Source organism: Dermacentor andersoni, chromosome 2 (genome assembly GCF_023375885.2).
Source record: "Dermacentor andersoni chromosome 2, qqDerAnde1_hic_scaffold, whole genome shotgun sequence".
In the NCBI taxonomy this organism is placed as follows: Eukaryota; Metazoa; Arthropoda; class Arachnida; order Ixodida; family Ixodidae; genus Dermacentor; species Dermacentor andersoni.
Genome location: NC_092815.1, coordinates 116,053,367 through 116,072,236, shown reverse-complemented (window position 1 = coordinate 116,072,236; position 18,870 = coordinate 116,053,367). Strand labels below are relative to the sequence as shown.

Sequence of the window (18,870 nt, the reverse complement as noted above, 5' to 3'; positions counted from 1 at the left end):
TGGCCAACATACTCACTGAAAGGACGAGCGTTGCTGGCCCTTCAAAGATTTCTAGAAGCGAGCAATATTTTCGGAAAGTATTGAATAGTGTTTAAATGTGATAGGGCATTCTATGGTTTTCTTTTAGCCGACTTTGGCATATCCAATGCCTGGTTTTTTGTAACTTCATAAGACTTTAATCCGTGATTTCTTATGTGACCTTATTTTAGTCTAGCTATGTGATCGGACTTTGTTTTTACTCTAGTGCATATATATGTGACTGGACTCTGTCTTGCTGTGTTACTGAGTTGACTTTCAGTTTTAGTGTGGCATTAGTCTACTTACGTTACCTGAATTTGGGTTATGATTTCACTGTTTTTGTTAAGATTTATTCGCTTTTTATATCTCTACGTGAAATGGACTAGCCGGCGCCAATTAAAGGGGGTATCTTTTATGTAGCACGTATTGAGCAACAGAAAGCTGTATCAGTTATTCATGTTGCTCTAGAATTTTTTTCATTGACACATATCATCGAATAAAAATATTTGAAAAGTTGATTAATTACATCAGCCTAACTCGATAATTAAGCGGAACGAAAGAAATAATCTGAGTATCTGTGCATGACAGTTGCAACACCCTGTATATATATATATATATATATATATATATATATACATATATATATATATATATATATATATATATATATATATGTGTGTGTGTGTGTGTGTGTGTGTTCCACTGTCTGTCTTCGTTTATAGTGTACATGTACATGTTGGTATGAGAAACAAATTGAACGTTCACATGTGTTAACTAAGCGCTAACGCAAGTAACCCGAAACGGCAGTGGAGCGGCTAAGTCCTGCAGAAACTTGCGTTCATTTGAAGTCATTCTTGGCGCCTCGCCGAATCAATTCCACGAATGAAGCGGCGCGTTGTGTCCAAACGCGAAGTTCCAGGTTGGAAGTGCTGCGAACGAAGCCTCCTAGATGGCGTGAGCGGTGCCGTAGCTGCAACTTCAAACTCGCTGTTCTCACGGGCTCAACTTTAATCTGTGGCTCAAACACGACACCGTGTGCTCAACTTTTCATCCGCGGCAATTCTTTTATTTGCGTTGCTTTGATTCTGATGCCGCTTGACGCCCGCTATTTTCACTGTGCCAGCATATTATTTGCCGGGAACGTCAAACGAATCGGATCACACTTCACGACAGAACCCGAGGCTCCCAATGGCTCCTTTACACGAGAGCTCCTTTACCCGCTCGCTTACACAATGCCGAGCGCTTACACAATGCAGCTCGGCCTTTTCCTAAGAGGAAACATTAGGTGGGATGCTCCTATCTAAATACACGTAGAAGGAGAATTCGTTTTCCTCGGTAACCACTTCACCAAATTTAATGAGGTTTGTTGCATTTAAAAGAAAAACTTAAATTCTAGTGATTGCCTGTTTCGAACTTTCGTTTTAGGTGGTCAATATTTTATTGAAAAGTGGCAAAAATCGAAAATTTTCAGAAAACGAAACAATGAAGTTTACAACTCTGTAAATGAGCAATGAACATTGATATCACAATTCTCTAAATTGCACATAATAGTACATCTACAGCGGACAAAATTGATGTTACACATGAGTCTCAAAAAATTAAGTATTATGGAACTAAGGCTTTTGCAGAACCCTTGTACATAACATAACTAATTCAAATAGACATATTGAATTTGTCCGCTTTGAATGGTGTAATGGATGCCGTTTACAAAACCACGATATCTGTTCTCGATGAAGAGCTATTAACTTGTAAACTTCGTGCTTCTACTTCTTTTCGGAGTTTCTAATTTTTCAAAATAATTTAAACAAAGTTCGGGCCCTAAATCAAAATTCCGCTTCCAACTGACACTAGAATTTAACTTACTCTCTCAAATGCAACACATTTCATTAAAAAGCGATCCAGGTGTTATCTTAGAAAAGCGTTTCTGCGTTTTACATGTATCTGAATAGGCCGCGTCGGAGCTGGGCCCGAGCTAAAGCTTCCTCTTAAACAATTTGCCTAGGGATCAAATACATGAATAATAACTGCATTGCCATTGCCAAAGATGCTGCAAACGAATTCTTGAACGCTACGCAATGTCAATACAAGTAAAATATGTATATTTAATAAAATGTTATACTCGTATGTGCCAAAAATTGTGCCCAACATAACTGATGTCAATGCTTCCATGTTTTTGTCTATTTAGTAAGTAAAGAAAATATCACACGAACTTTAGAACTACACCAGTTCGAAACCAGCAAAGCAGTGCATGCCGCTGATATGAAAAATATAAAAGCCATGAAATGAACAATTTGAGGACAAATATGTTAATGAAACTTTGTCATTTAAGATCCTTGTTTACATTCTTGTACATATGCAACGGCCAGTGAAAAATCTCAATGACGCTGTCGTTTGTTCCAATGTATTACGCAGGAGCAGCTGTCACCGGTCGTGTATCGTGAGTAATTGCACTGAAATTACAGTCACAACAGAGAACACGTATAAGAAGCAGGAGTTCTGCAGAATATACAAGGCCGAGTCAAATGAAAGTGAGCCAATGCGAGTATATGGCAAACGGGGTACTTTATTTAAAAGTAGCCTCCATGAGCATTTAGACGTTTGTCCCATTGACTAACGAGTCGCGTAATTCCCGTCTCATAAAGCTCCTGGGGTTGTTGCTTCAAAACGTCTGCAACTGACTTTCACGTCATCGTCCGAGACGAATCTGGTTCCCTTCAGCAGTTTTTCCGGCTGCCCCAAAATGTAGAAGTGGCAAGGCGACAGGTCTCAGCTGTATGACGGATGTTGCAGCGTTTCCCGCTTGAACTTTGCCAGTTTTGTATTAACCACATCAGCGACGTGGGGACGGGCATTGTCGTAGAACAAGATGACCCCATTCGTCAATTTTTCACGTAGTTTGTTCTTGATTGCGACACGCAGCCGATCCGGCGTTTCACAATATCGGAGACAATTGATAGTCTCTCAAGGTTTAGCAAATTCTATCAGTAATGGCCGCTGACGATCAAAAAATAAAGGTCAACAACACCTTTCCGGTGGAAATGACGGCCTTTGCTTTCTTTGGGGCTGGTGAATTCGAATGTTTCCGTTGTAAGCTTTGCCGTCGTGTTTCAGGCTTGTAGTAGTGGCATAATGGTTCGTCCCCGATCACAATTGCAGACAAGAAATCGTCACCCTTATTGTGATACCGGATCATATGAGTAAAGGCAGCGCCGAACTTCTCCGTATTCTGGCGGTGGTTCAAAATCTGGAGCATCCATTGCGCGCACAAGAGTCGATAACCGAGATGTTGATGAATTATGGCGTGAATGGTGACGGTGAACCGAACCGTGACTGATGTTCACACGCTCTGCCAGTTCATCGATGCTTATCCTCCGTTCTTGTGTCATCAGCTCATCAACCTTTGCACTTTTGTTAGGGGTGATTGCACGACGGCTTTGGTCTGGTCTGGGATCGCCTTTGCAACTTTCACGTCCTTCTTTGAACCGTTTGTTCTAACGCTTCACAGTGACCAATGAAATGCAATGTTCAATGTACACGGCAGCCATGCGGTGACTGATTTCTTTTTGGGAAACACTTTCAGCTGTCAAAACCTCACGGCACGATGCTGCTCAACTTCTGGAGCGTGCATTACGTCTCGGAACCATGTTCAACCCAGTGCACGAGAGCATTAAAGAACATTTATCCTCACACCTGCGTGTCACTTTTGTAGATGAGATATGCTTGTCTGCTACGTGTAGGCCTTGCAGAGAGTGAACAGAACCATAATTGCGCAGGGTGGGTAGGCTCACTTTCATTTGACTCGCCCTGGTACATTAGAAATGCGAAGATACAATAGAATATACAAATACGAAGATACAGCTTGATAAAGGGCAAAATAGTGCCACTGGAAACAAAGTTCACTGCAAGTATGCACAAAACCTCGCAACAACATATCGAAACATACCTATAAGTCTCCAATAAATCTACGTATCTAAGAAAAAGTCACTGTATATAATGGGTCAAACAAGGCAAATAAACATGTTGCGCAATCACAGATTCACAGAATCCTAGATCCCTCCCCCATTCCATCCACTCCCCCCGATATATCGCGCGCGACGGAAAGCGGCGCGCTTCCTCCCCGCTTTTCTCCCTTGCGCACGCAAGACTAACCAACCATCGTCGGCTCACCCATGCCTCCTTACGCTTTAACTCGCACATACAGCATGCGGCACGTGGTCACGAAGTTATCGCCCTTGGACTTTATGCTGAACATGAGGGCGACGGCAGGAATGAGCCTAGAGTGTCCATATAATTGCTATCGCAATAATATAATAAGAGTATCCGTCAGCTGAAGCGTCCCATGGCCCATTACTTTCCGCAGAAGAAGTAACAAAATAGAACTTTCACCATGCGACAATTCGCTGCGCCGCAACAACGTCTTTTTTTCCTTTTGTGGAGCGGGGGCACCGTAATGAAAAAAAAATGCAAAGGAAAGTGTGTTGGTCACAATCGAATGCCTACTTTGGGCAACTAATGTGGCAATTAAAAGAATGTCGAAGAAAACACGAGACGCTTGGAAAACCAACAACCATGCGCATACGGCTCGGTATGCTACATCGGCGAGACAAGACTTTCTGGAGAGGTGGCGCTCAAGCGAACGCGGTGGAATCCGTCGAGCCCCCCAGGGATGGCGGCTAGCGACCATTGTTTCTTTTTCTCGTCTGCTAGCTAGAAAGCGCCCAAAAACTCTGCCAGGCGGAAATGCACTCGACCAGAGAAAACCGAACGCACACCGAAGTGCGCCGCGCGGTGGTCGGGGACAACGAGAAAAACGCATGCGCTCTCACTGGCTCTGGCAGCCCACAGGTAGGGGAACGAGAACAAAAAAATTGAAGAGGCTCAATGTGTCCTCGCGATTAAAAGTCCAAGTAGAAAAAATAAATAAGAACGTAGTTACCTTGGCTGGCATTAGTGTCCTCACTGGATGCTTTGGCGCAGGTGAAAAATAATTTTGATATTTTTTAAGTGACATGACGGCACGAATGAACCACCACAACGCTTCGTTTCATCGGGCGTCGCTGCGGGCTTTGTCAACTTGTCTTATAGTGTGTTGATTTGGCTTGTGTCGTTGTATGGCCAGACGTACGACTTTGGAAGAATTAATGAACCTTTGGCGTCAAATATTTATGGGAAAATCAAACTTGCAAAGTTCCGCAATTGAAAATCTAAAGCACAAGTTTGGAAAGTCAATGAATATTTCAAATCAAAAGTTTATGAGAACTTTACACCCATAAAGTTTCGGAATTGACATCCACGCGCTCCGTAGATTCCATGGTAGAGTGTAGATTCCGCGGCCTCCTCGAGATGCCGCGGCGAGCCCGTTCGCCATCAAAACGTCGTTGAAACTTTGTGCTCGGATGGGGCTGCTTGCGTTATGTGACTCCCGGTGCATGGGCGTTGCCGCGAAATACAGTCCGACTTCGCAATTATTGCGGTGAAATGGCTTTTCGAGCGTGAAAAAAGACGGTCTAGACAAAATCCAGAATGATTTCAGGCGCCGGGGCTGCTAGCACGAAAACATTTCGGGGGGGGGGGGGGGGGGGGAAGGGCTGAAGAGCCCCCCCTCCCTGGCTACGCCCCTGGTATATATATATATATATATATATATATATATATATATATATATATATATATATATATATATATATATATTCATTCTTTAATAACAGTTGCACTTGAAGAAACTTCATGTGACCTCACAGAATTGTTCACTGAAGTGACGGCTTTATATGAGTATATACAAGACCTCCATAATAGGAGACAGTTCAATTTCACAGCCTGAGTCCTCTCCCACTACTGGGAATCTGGCTTCACTCGGCGGTGTAATTTTCCATCGTGAAATGGTTTTATACTTCGCTATCACTAATACTGCTCCGCCTTTCCAGTGAAACTGCACTATCTCTCTCTCTCTATTCTTTTTTTCCCGCGAGTCCGTGTATAAGCGCTGCTGTGCATGACTGCTGTTGATTTTGATTGCGAGTGAATCCGTCTTGGCCTCATTTTGGCTACTGAGTGAATTACGCAGCGTCTCCCAGTTATCATGCACGCAGAATTAAAGAGCAATTGCGTTACTCGAAGAAAACCTACTGCATATTGTTTCCAGTAACGTGGAGTAACAGCCAGTAATTCTTTTCCTTACTGATATTTAATTAGGTAACTATAGTTATCTAACTCGATCTCGTTAAGTATGGTAGGTATCAAAGTATCAATGAGGCATTTGAAGGCACCCCTAAATGATGTCTAACTGCGGTGATTTCAGCGACGTACTAATTGCGTAACATTTTCCAGACTGGTAAAGAAACCCCACGAAAACTGAAAAATACCACGTGACTGCGCTCCCACAAGCATCATAGAGCAGCGCCTTCCTATAAGCAGATTGAAAGCAACCGCTTTGCCTGTCGCAAACCCGAAGAGACAGCGCATCATTTTGATCATTGTGCGGAAGGAGCCCCAACAGCGCGTTTCGCGGCTTCGCAGGTATTCTTTCCTCTCCCGCCGTGGTTGCTCAGTGGCTATGGTGTTGGGCTGCTGAGCACGAGGTCGCGGGATCAAATCCCGGCCACGGCGGCCGCATTTCGATGGGGGCGAAAACACCCGTGTACTTAGATTTAGGTGCACGTTAAAGAACCCCAGGCGGTCGAAATTTCCGGAGCCCTCCACTACGGCGTGCCTCATAATCAGAAAGTGGTTTTGGCACGTAAAACCCCATAATTTAATTTTTTTTAAACTTCCTCTCATTTGTACGTCACACTTATTATCCGTCTCTCAAGGAGGACTGATCGCAATGATAAAAAAAAGTCCTTTGATAACGCGGCCGAAGAGCCGCTGTGACCACGCGCGAAAAGTGAAGAGCAAGGGAATAGGCATAGAATGTTTCAAAATCGCGGCTCTGCTCGCACCGCATCGAAAGTGTGCGCGCGCAGCTATATTTAGCGCGAGAAACTTGCTCCGGACCAAAGCTAAATTAAAGTGACGGTATTATTTTTTTCATAAGAGTGTATATTTGCTGCGAAAACAGGTTCGTGGCAAAAAAATATAAGTGAAATAAACAGACCGGGAAGCGACATGTGTAGAAAAAAGGCAATACCGATGCATTCAATAAATACATGTTCCGCTTCCAAATGAGCCAATTCGCAGTCGGGACGTCTGAACCAAAAAAAAAAAGAAGAATCCAGGCAGAATCTTCCTTGGGATCTGTATAAATGATGTGTAAGCATTTCGTAGTACGGACGTGGCGTTTAGTCGTATTATTTGCTGGCGTGTTTCGTATAATTGGGAGAACGACCGCGAAAGAACCGTGTAACGGAGAAGCGCGGTTGCAACACCGAACTGTTAAGTGAGACCCGCACGAGACGACGTCGAAGAGGCGATTGGAAGCAATGTTCACTGGTATTATATAGATAGCCCGCAGCGGATGTGGACGTGGATGAAATGAGCAGGGGGATGTAGCAAACGAAGGTAATATATTCAACATTTATTAGGTACAGCGAATCATTATAAACCGTGATAAGTTGTATAGAGGCCCGCAAGGGGGGGGGGGGGGGGCGGGACACTAAATTAAATGAAAACATTTTCAAAGCACAGCGCTATAAGCGCCCGTTTCTGCGGCGAGCGTTACCGGCGTCGACGTCGGCAGCGTAACCGGCTGAACGGGCACAGCGAAAGATGAAAGAGCTAACGTGGGGTGAGAGATAAAAGACGCGAGTCGTGAACAGCGGATATCGATGAGAGTGGCCCCTTCAATGAACTGCGCGCGGGAAACTGGTGTCATACGGACCCGCCCGACCACTTGTTCCGTACTATCGTTATCTCGCGTCAGCTCTCGCTCGCGCCTGTTTGGTTTGCTTGGTTTGGTATCGTTCGCGGTTGTTTCGATTGTCTTGGTTTGCGACGTTTGCAATCTGATTGTAGGCGCTGCTCGAATTCTTTTGTACCTTCTAGAAGCCACGCGGGCATCAGCGATTACACTGGCACCTTCGACCAGCCATGTAGAAAAACCAACGCGCTTGACCCACACATCAGATTTCCGGTGATCGCAGACTCCGCTCACCACTATTGTTGTGCTTGAGTGTTACTTGTTTTGCTGGCCACACGTTCGCCTAATTAAGTGTTAAATTTCCGACGTGTGGTTCCCAGCGCAGGTCGCCACCCCCACTGACGAGGGCCCCCCTATCTTGAATGAGGTAGAACACCGCTCTGCGCGAGTACTGACCCGCCGCGCAGAAGCCTCTTCGAGTTCGGAACTCCTAGTTCAAAACACGCGAGAACGCTTGGTCAGATACAATGACATCACCAAGCACTTCCTGCTAGGCAAGCGGTTATTGCCCCCGCCTCACCCCAAACTCATACGTCGCCAGGCAGTCGTCTGGCGACAACTATACAGACACAAACCTTCCCCAGTCCGGTGCGATTGCGGCACATTTTCCCCGCGCAATACCCGAGTGCTCTTTGCAAGTTATGTAAGGAAACTAGAGTGACGCTCTCACAGATGTTGTGGGAGTGTCGTGTTATATCAGCTACAATGGCAGTAGCTCCGGAGGTTCTTGCGTCGAAGTGGGCCGCTGCTCTGCGCAGCTCCAACCTCAAGACGCAAGAGTGGGCAGTCCAGCAGGCCCGAGAGGCGGCGACGAGGCAAGGCCTCGAAGACCCCTCATGGGAGACCTGAGCCCGAGTAGTGAAACTTCGCCGATTTAAAAAAAAGTTGTTTCCATTCATCCAATGACACTCCTTTGTTTTTCCGAGTTGACCTCACGCTCTACCTCTTGGAGTTATGCAAACATTACTGCAAATAGAGTGGCGATGCATCGCCGCGTTTTATGCATTCATATTTAATGTTCTCAGAAGCGTTCTGTAATTGACGTACATTTTCGAGGTTAGTGATTCAGTATTTTCAATGCAAAAACGTACGCATACATCGTTCTTCGAATATATGTTGAGGTCCCAAGGAGAATATTATAAGAGAGAGCTCCCCTCCCCCACTGTTAGATATGCATACATGATAGTGGCGTATTCAGGCTACATTGTGCGTACAAAGACTTGAAAGCAAGAAAAACTAGACTGAATATAGCAGGGAAAAACAAAAATAAGGTGCTGTACTGAAGATAACATCGTTTTTAAAATAAATTACAACTACATTTCAATCCTACGAGCGATGTTGCATTACAGTACGAGTACCGCGGCTTCCGCTTTAGCGTCATATTCAGGCGAGTGCCCGTCTGCTTCTCGTTCTCCAGTTTTTGGACACCGTTAGGGCAGAGATCATATATTTGACCTTTATGAGGGGGAAAAAATTCACCGATGATTACGATACTTACTAATACGAATTTTGAGCGCAGCTGTTTATGCGCTTTGAATTCGCGATATACTGTGGCAAAGAATTTGAATGACAGGATCCTCTCATTGGCGGGGCGGAGCCTCTGTTCGGGCAGTTAAGCGGCTGCGGCAGATGAAGCAGCTGCAATGGTGGCGTCGCTCTATGTTGAGAAAGAACTCGCTCACATTATTTTGTAATACAATTATATTTTCACGTGGTCATGACAGTGAAGAACAACGCGGTGCCGGAACTGTTATTTACAAATTTAACACTTAATTGGGCGAACGCGTGCCCAGCAAAACAAGTAACACTCAAGCACAACGATAGCAGCGAGCAGAGTCGGCGATCATCGGAAATCTGATGTGCGGGTCAAGCGCGTTGGTTTTTCTACATGGCTGCTCGAAGGTGCCAGTGTAATCGCTGATGCCCGCGTGGCTTCTAGAAAGTACTAAACAATTCGGGTGGCGCCTACAATCAGATTGCAAATATCGTAAGCCATGACAATTGAAACAAGCGCGAACGAAACCAAACCAAGCAAACCAAGCAGGCTCGAGCGAGAGCTGGCGCGAGAAAACGATAGTACGAAACAAGTGGTCGGGCGGGTCCGCAGGACACCAGTTGCCCGCGCGCAGGACATTTAAGGGGCCACCCTCATCGGTATCCGCTCGCGTCTTTTATCTCTCGCCCCACGTTCGCTCTTTCATCTTTCGTTGTGCCCGTTCACCCGGTTACGCTACCGACGTCGACGCCGCCAACGCTCGCCGCAGAAATGGGCGCTTAAGAGCTGTGCTTTGAAAATGTTTTCATTTAATTTAGTTTCCTCCACCTTGCGGGATTCGGTGCAACTTTTCACGGTTTATAATGATTAAGTGTACCTAATAAATGTTGAATATATTTCCTTCATTTGCTACATCCCCCTGCTCATTTCATCCCATGTCCACATCCGCTGCGGGCTATCTATAATACCAGTGAACATTGCTTCCAATCGCCTCATCGACATCGTCTCGTGCGGGTCTCACTTAGCAGTTCGGTGTTGCAACCGCGCTTCTCCGTTACACGGTTCTTTCGCGGTCGTTCTCGCAATTATACGAAACACGCCAGCAAATACTACGACTAAGCGCCACGTCAGTACTACAAAATGCTTACACATCATTTATATAAATCCCAGAGAAGATTCTGCCTGGATTCTTTCCTTTTTTTGGTTCAGATGTCCAGACTGCCAATTGGCCCATTTGAAGCGGAACATTTATTTATTGAATGCATCGGTATTGCCTTTTTTCTACAGGTGTCGCTTCCCGGTCTGTTTATTTCACTCATACTTTTTGCCACGAACCTGTTTTGGCAGCAAATATGCACTCTTATGAAAAAAATAAAACCGTCACTATAATTTAGCTTTGGTCCGGAGCAAGTTTCTGGCGCTAAATATAGCTGCGCGCGCACACTTTCGATGCGGTGCGAGCAGAGCCAGCATTTTGAAACATTTTATGCCTATTCCCTTGCTCTTCACTTTTCGCGCGTGGTCACAGCGGCTCTTCGGCCGCGTTATTAAAGGAGTTTTTTTATCAATGCGATAAGTCGGCCTTGAGAGACGGATAATAAGTGTGACGTAGAAATGAGAGGAAAGAATAGCTGCGAAGCCGCGAAACGTGCTGTTTGGGCTCCTTCCGCACAATGATCAAAATGATGAGCTGTCTCTTCGGGTTGGCGACAGGCAAAGCGGTTGCTTTCAATCTGCTTATAGGATCGCCAGTCGTGGCCAGCTGTGCATTTCAGGAACACAAACAGTAGACCCCCGCATGCACAAAGTGATAGCGTCGCCAGCACACCAACAGATTAAGAAAAATATAAACAAGGGACAAGTGTTTCTACAATAAACGTTCAAATAAACTAAATTATGGCCTACTTACGTTGCCAAATCCACGAACTTATCAAGAGGCAGGCCGTAGCAGAGAACGCCGAATTAATTTTGTACCCCCATGGTTCCTTATAAAGTACCCTTAAATCAATATACGCGAGCGTTCTAGCTTTGCGCTGCCATCGAAATGCGGTCGCCAAGGCTGGTATCCAACTCGCGACTTCGAGCTCAGTTGTGCAACAACCATTCAGCTAGCGCAGCGGATTTGGTTAGTGACATTTCCCGATAGCGTTACTGTCTGCTCTCATGCTGTGGCCCTGTGAAGGCTTCAGAAAGTGTGAGGCCTCTACTTTCAAAGCGTCAGTAAAACGCCACAATTTGCTCCTGCCAAACAAATTGTTTGTGCACATCCTGATAGTTAATTATAATCCAGTTGCAGCGCCGAATCTCCAACTTAAGGTTGACGGCGCCGGCGCATGCACCCTCTACCCGCTTTAGAGCATGATATGCTTGTCTCCGACATCATGAAAAAAGCGAGCGGGTAAAGGAGCCATTGGGAGCCTCGGGTTCTGTCGTGATTTGTGATTAGATTCGTTTGACGTTCCCGGCAAATAATATGCTGGCACAGTGAAAATAGCGGGCGTCAGGCGGCATCGGAATCAAAGCATCGCAAATAAAAGAATTGCCTGGGATGAAAAGTTGAGCACACGGTGGGGCGTTTGAGCCATAGGTTAAAGTTGAGCCCGTGAGAACAGAGAGTTTGAAGTTGCAGCTACGGCACCGCTCACGCCATCTAGGAGACTTCGTTCGCAGAACTTCCAAACTGGAACTTCGCGTTCGCACACAACGCGCCGCTACATTCGTGGAATTGATTCAGCGAGGGGTCAAGAATGACTTCGAATGAATGCAATTTTGTTCAGGACTTAGCCGCTCCGCTGCCGTTTGGTGTTACTTGCGTTAGCGCTCAGTTACCACATGTGAACGTTCAATTTGTGTGTCATGCAAACATGTACATGCACGCCAGACACGAAGACAGTCACTTGAACACACACACACACACACACACACACACACACACACACATATATATATATATATATATATATATATATATATATATATATATATATATATATATATATATATATATATACACGGGGTGTTCCAACTGTCATGCGTCATGCGTCATGTGACATGTAGCCGGACAGAACCGAGGCTGTGTTGGTTGCCGTCGTTTGGAGATACTCAGATTATTTCTTTCGTTCCGCTGAATTACCGAGTTAGGCTAATCTAATCAATCAACTTCTCAAATGTTTTAATTAGATGACATGTGTCAATGAAAAAATTCTAGAGCAGCATGAAAAACTGATACAGCTTTCTGTTGCTCAATACGTGCGACATAAAAGTGTTTTTCCGAGCGCCAGAGATGCCGGCGAATACACGCAAAATTTCCGTGCGACTGGCAGCTTGAGGCATTTTGCATGTATTCTGGGGCTTCTTTCACGCTCGGGAAAATAATCTTATGTAGCACGTACTGAACAACATAAAGCTGTATCGAGAGTTTCATGTTGCTCTACAATCTTCTCATTGACAATTTTCATGTAATTATAATATTTTAGAAGTTGATTTGTTCGTGGGGAATAATTATGTAATGAGGTGGAAGGAAAAAAACAATCTGAGTTTCTCCAAGCGACGGCAAACAACATTACCAAGGGTTTTGTCCAGCAACGTGGCATTCGCATTATTTATATCTTGGTGCATTATAGTTGGGACACCCTGAATATGTATTTATCAAGCCAGACATGTCCTTTAATACAGGGATTTGAAGTGTTTAAATGAGACAAGACACGAAACAAAAACATTTTATTTTCCGACATTTTGGCCAGGGTCATCACCAGGGTGTGCAGATAAGAGAAATGCGCGTTTCCTAAATGAATACACATGTGGTGTAGGGTGCCCCCTGAGCGTGGGCAGTCCACTGTCAATTGGCATGCCACCGTAAATTTGTGCACAGGTCGGTAACAGTGATAGGTGTGTGGCGGATCGCTTCCATGCACCTCAAACGAAACTAAAGAAACGAACAAGTTGGTAGAATACTCACAAAACGTTTAACAAGAACTATTGACCAAAGGTTACAAGCAATGAGTAAGAACTAATACTAATAGTTTAGAGAAAGAAAGGGACGTAGAAAAAAGATATAGCACAATATCGTTGGCAATGAGTATGTGTCAATATAACCACAATCAATTATGAGATTCGTGTGGTAGAATGAAAAGCAATCACCACAGCAAAGATTTATTAAAACGATTTCAATGTATAATATGTTTAACATAGTCTAGAAGCGCAAGAAACGTACCAAAGACGTGTGACATAAAAGTTGCGTAAACACACATAACAAATTTGTGATGGAGGTGGAACAACAAAATTGTTAGCGGGTCTACAAAAAAAATTTGCTTGCATGTACTTTCGTTTATGCCAGACGACACAGCCTTGAACTTATGAAAGGAACGACTCACGAGCTTCCATCTCATGGTCCGAAGTGAAACCTAGCTGATCGTAGTAAAGTGGCTGTATTTTTTTTATTATATGGTATTTAGGAGCTACCGCCTTTAATTGGCGCCGCGGCTACTCATATTCACGTAGGAATTTCAATAAACCAATAAATCTTAACGAAAAATAGCGATATCATAACACAAATTCCGGTAACGTAAGTAGACTAATGCCACACTAAAACTGAAAGTCAACTCAGTAACACAGCAACACAGAGTCCAGTCACATATATATGCACTAAAGTGGACAGAAAGTCCGGTCTCATAGCTAGACTAAAATAAGGTCACATAAGACATCACGGGTTAAAGTCTTATGAAGTTACAAAAAACCAGGGATTGGATTGGCCGAAGTCGGCGAATGAAAAACATAGAATGCCCTATCACATTTAAACACTGTATTCGATACTTTCCGAGAATATTGCTAGCTTCTAGAAATCTATGAAGGGTCAGTAATGCTCGTCCTTGCAATGAGTATGTTGGCCAAGGACTTAAGGCCTTCCTGAGGCTGAAGGGCCTGCGAATTAATGCCACTAAATCAAGTTCTAAGCGTTGTCTGTGTGTGTCGTGTCGCGGTCATTCTAGCAGAAAGTGCTGTACATCTTCATCAGCGTGACCACTAGTGCATTCCGCGCTATCAGCTCTTGAAATGTTATGGAGAAGTTGTTTTGTGTACGCGGTAGCGGGACGCAGACGGTGAATGAGCGTTTCAAAGGCTCTGGTTGTATTTAATGGGGACGGGATTTTAAATTGAAGTGAAGGGTCAATGGGAAATCCCTCCTTTCCTACTTGTCATGCAAGCGGGCTGTGTTCGTGCTCTCTTAGTTACCACGCTGCACTTAGCCCCATCTTTCAGCCCCCCCCCCCCCCTTCCGGCCAAGAATCTCTCTCTTTCTCTCTCTTCGTGCTCTCTTGCTGCTCTGATGGCCGCGCGACGACAGTGGCCAAATCACGGAGCAGAACCCACTGAAGTGTGCCGTGTTTACGAAGGGCCTTTTTTTCTGGGCTCTTTTTCGTGGTGCTATCGAAGTGCTGTCGACCAGCTTTCCTTAGGATCTTGAGAGCTTCGGAGGAAATGCGGCCCCGCGCGTAGTTGCGAACTTCGGATTGTGAGTCGCTAAGAACTACTTCGCAGAAGGGCTCGGTAAGCGCAAGCGCAATCGCTGCCTCCTCCGCTGTTTCTTGGTCTTCCGTTCCGACACTACACGCGTGCGTATGTCGGGAGTTAACGTCCACGACTACCACTGTGAACCGGTGTTCTCGTGTGTACTCTGCCACGTCTACGAAGCGCGTAGTCCTCTTTCCGCCCAAAGAGCGCAGCAGTGCCTTGGCACGGCCCTGGAGCCGGCCCCCATTATATTCGGGGTGCATGTTTGGAGGGATAGGGGTGACAATCAGCGTGTCGCTGATGCGGGGTGGAATGACCTATTTCTAATCGTGCAGGAGCTGGCCACGTAACTGAAGCCGAGTTTCTGCAGGATGTACCGGCCCGTGGCTGTCAGGGACATGCATTCGAATTGCGAGGCTCTTTGCGCATCCACGATTTCCTCAAGTGTGTTGTATACCCCCGACTGTAGCAGACGAGCAGTGCTTGTGAACTCCGGTAAGCCAAGGGCGATCTTGTATGTCTTGCGTATAAGGGTGTTGACTTTCTCCCTTTCTGGGACGTTCCAGTTGTGGAAGGCAGCCACATAAGTAATGTGACTGATTGCGAAAGAGAGTAGGAGGCGCATGACGCTGCCCTCCTTCATGCCCGTGTGCTTGTTCGTAATGCGGTTTGATCAGGCAGGTAGCCGCTGTGACCTTGCCCTCGATTTGGCGGATAGCTTCCATGTTTGTCCCGTTGGCTGCTATATGCATACCGAGGATGCGTATTTTCGGGACTTGGGGAATACAGGAGCCGCCTTGCATATAGAGGGTTATTTCGTCACATTGGCGTGATTTGCTTCTATGCTTGGGCCGGCGGCGCGGGCGGTAGACGAGCACCTCTGATTTGAGTGGAGATAGTCAGAGACCTGTATCTTGGAGGTAGGTTTCGACTGCGGAGACCGTTGCTTGTAAGGTGGATTCTATCTGACCGTCACTGCTCTTGTCGACTCAGAGGGTGATGTCATCTGCATACAAGGCGTGATGGAGGCCGTCGATCTCATCGTGGTATAGGCCGGAAGACCCAGCATCACGAGGTTGAAAAGGAGTGGGGTTATGACCGACCCTTGAGGAGTGCCGGTGCTTCCTAGTGCATGTTCGTCGGATGTCATTAAACACCATGATCAGGGATATGCGGCACCTACTCCTGCCTATTGCGGTAGCTTGATATGGGCAACAAGCCACGACAACGTCCTTTTAAGTGCGTCTAGGATTTACACACGCTTAAATTAGTTTTGCCTCGTTAGAAGAAAACAAACATCTGCCATAATGAAACACAAATGTATGGCCTCTGCCTCTCGGCAATATGAGTTCAATGATAATTGCAAGCTTTGCAAGCCGTACACAAAACAAAGCGGCCGTTATGTATTCAGAGCACGTTATTCCACTGTATTTTAAGTCTGCATAAACCTCGTAGCCACATAAAGCTCCTTACGATAATCGAAACCTTGCATTGCAGGAGGGGCGCGCACATTTGGGTTGTGTGGTCGCACCAAATGCTGACTGAGTTCAACAATGATGCGTAATAAGCTGGCAGGCTGCACTGGCGCCGTCACGTCTCGAAACCGAATGCTACACCTGTCGTGAAATGCCAAGCGGGGTCTCCTCCTTGCACAACGCCACAAAAAGGCGCCCATTTCATCCAAACAGTCCCGCCACGAATTATTCTGCCTACAACATTCTGCTACGGGATGTGGACCGCGGCGCGCCACGGCTGCGCGCGAATGCCCAGGGCTAAAGCGGCGACGTGCTACGCACTGTTACGTTTCGCCTACAACGCGCGGTAATGCCGGCGCGGATGCAACGGACGCCGGGGCTTCGTTCGAAGCGGCGGACATTTTGGCCCGTTCGACGCCGCCGCAACGCCTCCCTGCCAAGCGTGTCCAGGCGTGTTTCAGTGCCACGTGTCTTCGTATGTGCGTGTGTGTGTGTGTGCCCACGCTTGTCAAAGCGCGGCAGCCGGGGAGCGGAGCTCCCCAAGTGAGGAGCCAGGAGGTCTGTCCGTCGGCGGGTTGGCGATGCGTCACTACACTCGTCTCAACATGTCTCTCGGCTCGACCGTGCTCCGCCGTCGCGTGGGCTCATGCTCCGCCGTCGCGTGGGCTCATGCTCCGCCGTCGCGTGGGCTCATCCCGTGACCTTACTTCTGGCCCGCGACGCCGAGAGTATAAGAGCAGCTGCCCCCGGACGCCAAGAGAGAGGCTCCGATTTCTTCTGTTGAGTTACGTGCTCTCCCGTCTCTCCACTTCGGGCGACCTGACCGGCCGCTCTTTTGCGATGTTAGAATAAACAAGTTGTTCTGTTACCAGTCTACTCATGCTTTGCCGGGACCTTCGGATGCTTCCAGTGCCCCAGGCCGCCAGGCCAACGCTACCCTTGGGGCTTGCGACCCATTTGCAATAACGGGCGTCAGCACCGAGTCCCCAACAGCTGGTTGCCAGCGGTGAGATCGCGACAACGGAGGCCAGCAGCGAAGAGATGCGGTTGAATGTATGCTGAGCAGCACAACGACCATCCGGGAGCAGTGCAACGAGCCCTGTGTGATGACTGGTTGCCTGCAGCGGAACGACTGCGCTGAATTCTTGGCTGCGAGGTTTGGTGAGTGCGGGACTTTCTTCTTCTGAGTTTTGCCAGGCTTTTGTTAGTGTCAGAAACAGAGCTGGTAATTGTGGTTGTCGTTGCTGCCGGGTTAGTTTGCGGCAAGACAATAGTAGGCAGTAGAGAAAGCAGCATTCAGAGCAGCCATGGATTTGAAGTCGTTGCGCAAACCGAAATTGCTGGAGCTTGCAAGAGAGTTGGGTCTGGATGTCTCAGACAAACTCAGAAAACCAGAACTGCTAAGGGCTATTCTTGAGTTAGAAGCTGAGGATGACAAGCTGTCGGAATGCCTTGAGACCATTGAGGAGAGGGAGACGGCAAAAAGACAGGAGCGCGAACTTAAAGAGCAAAAAGAGAAACAGGAGCGCGAACTAAAAGAACAAAAAGAGAAAGAAAAAGAAGAGCGCGACCGTCAACACGCTTTGGAAATGAAGCGTCTCGAGTTAGAGATGGAACGCGCTCGTAATGGAAGTCAGGCACACGGTGCAGGAGAACGAGTATTGTTCAAAATGACTGACCTGATGCGGCCGTGTAAGCTTGGAGAGGACATTGGTTTGTTCCTGGTTAACTTTGAGCGAACGTGCGAGAAGCAGGGGTTCTCTCGGGAAACGTGGCCATAGCGCTTGCTCACTTTGCTACCCGGCGAGGCGGCCGACGTAGTCGCTCGCTTGGAGAGAGAGGAGGCAGAGGATTTCGACAAAGTGAAATCGAGTCTGCTAAAAAAGTACAGGCTGTCAGCGGAGGCGTTCCGTCGGAAGTTTCGGGAAAATGAGAAAGGCAAAAGTGAGTCATATACAGAGTTTGCCTACAGGCTTATGTCAAACATGCAGGAGTGGCTCAAAGAAGAGAAAGCGTTTGGTGACCACGAGAAAGTTCTGCAGTGTTTCGGGCTAGAACAGTTTTATAGTCGGTTACCTGAGAACGTGCGGTACTGGGTCTTGGATAGGCCAGACGTTAGTACGGTGGCTCGAGCCGCTGAGCTAGCCGAGGAGTTTGTGACGCGTCGGGCTCGTGGAGCTAAGGACGGTCAAAAGGGTGAATTTGGCTCCAAGTTTGAGAGGCCAAAGTTCACGCCCATGAGAGCAAAGGGGGACACACGTAGTTCGGGTGCAAGTGAAAGCAGTCCGACCGAACGTAAGGAGACGGCGGCAACCGAAGCCGAACGCAGAAAGCGGTTCGAGACGAGGGAAGCGCGCGTTTGTTATACGTGCCAGAAGCCGGGTCACTTTTCGGCGCAGTGTCCAGAAACAAAAACAAAAGTCGTGTTTTTGTCTTTATGCAGCACTGACGAGAACATGAAGCTTCTCGAGCCTTACATGCGAGACCTCCTCGTGAACGGGAAAGAGTGCCGAGTG

General features: G+C 46.7%; 1 long non-coding RNA gene across 1 annotated transcript in view; it reads left to right on the top strand.

Moving 5' to 3' along the window:
* Positions 1–18,870, top strand: part of LOC129387579 (uncharacterized) — a 40,634-nt gene that overhangs the window by 2,353 nt on the left and 19,411 nt on the right. The window contains exon 2 of the long non-coding RNA XR_008614720.2: positions 15,215–15,374. This is a non-coding gene — a long non-coding RNA (uncharacterized lncRNA). The remainder of the gene's footprint in view (positions 1–15,214; positions 15,375–18,870) is intronic.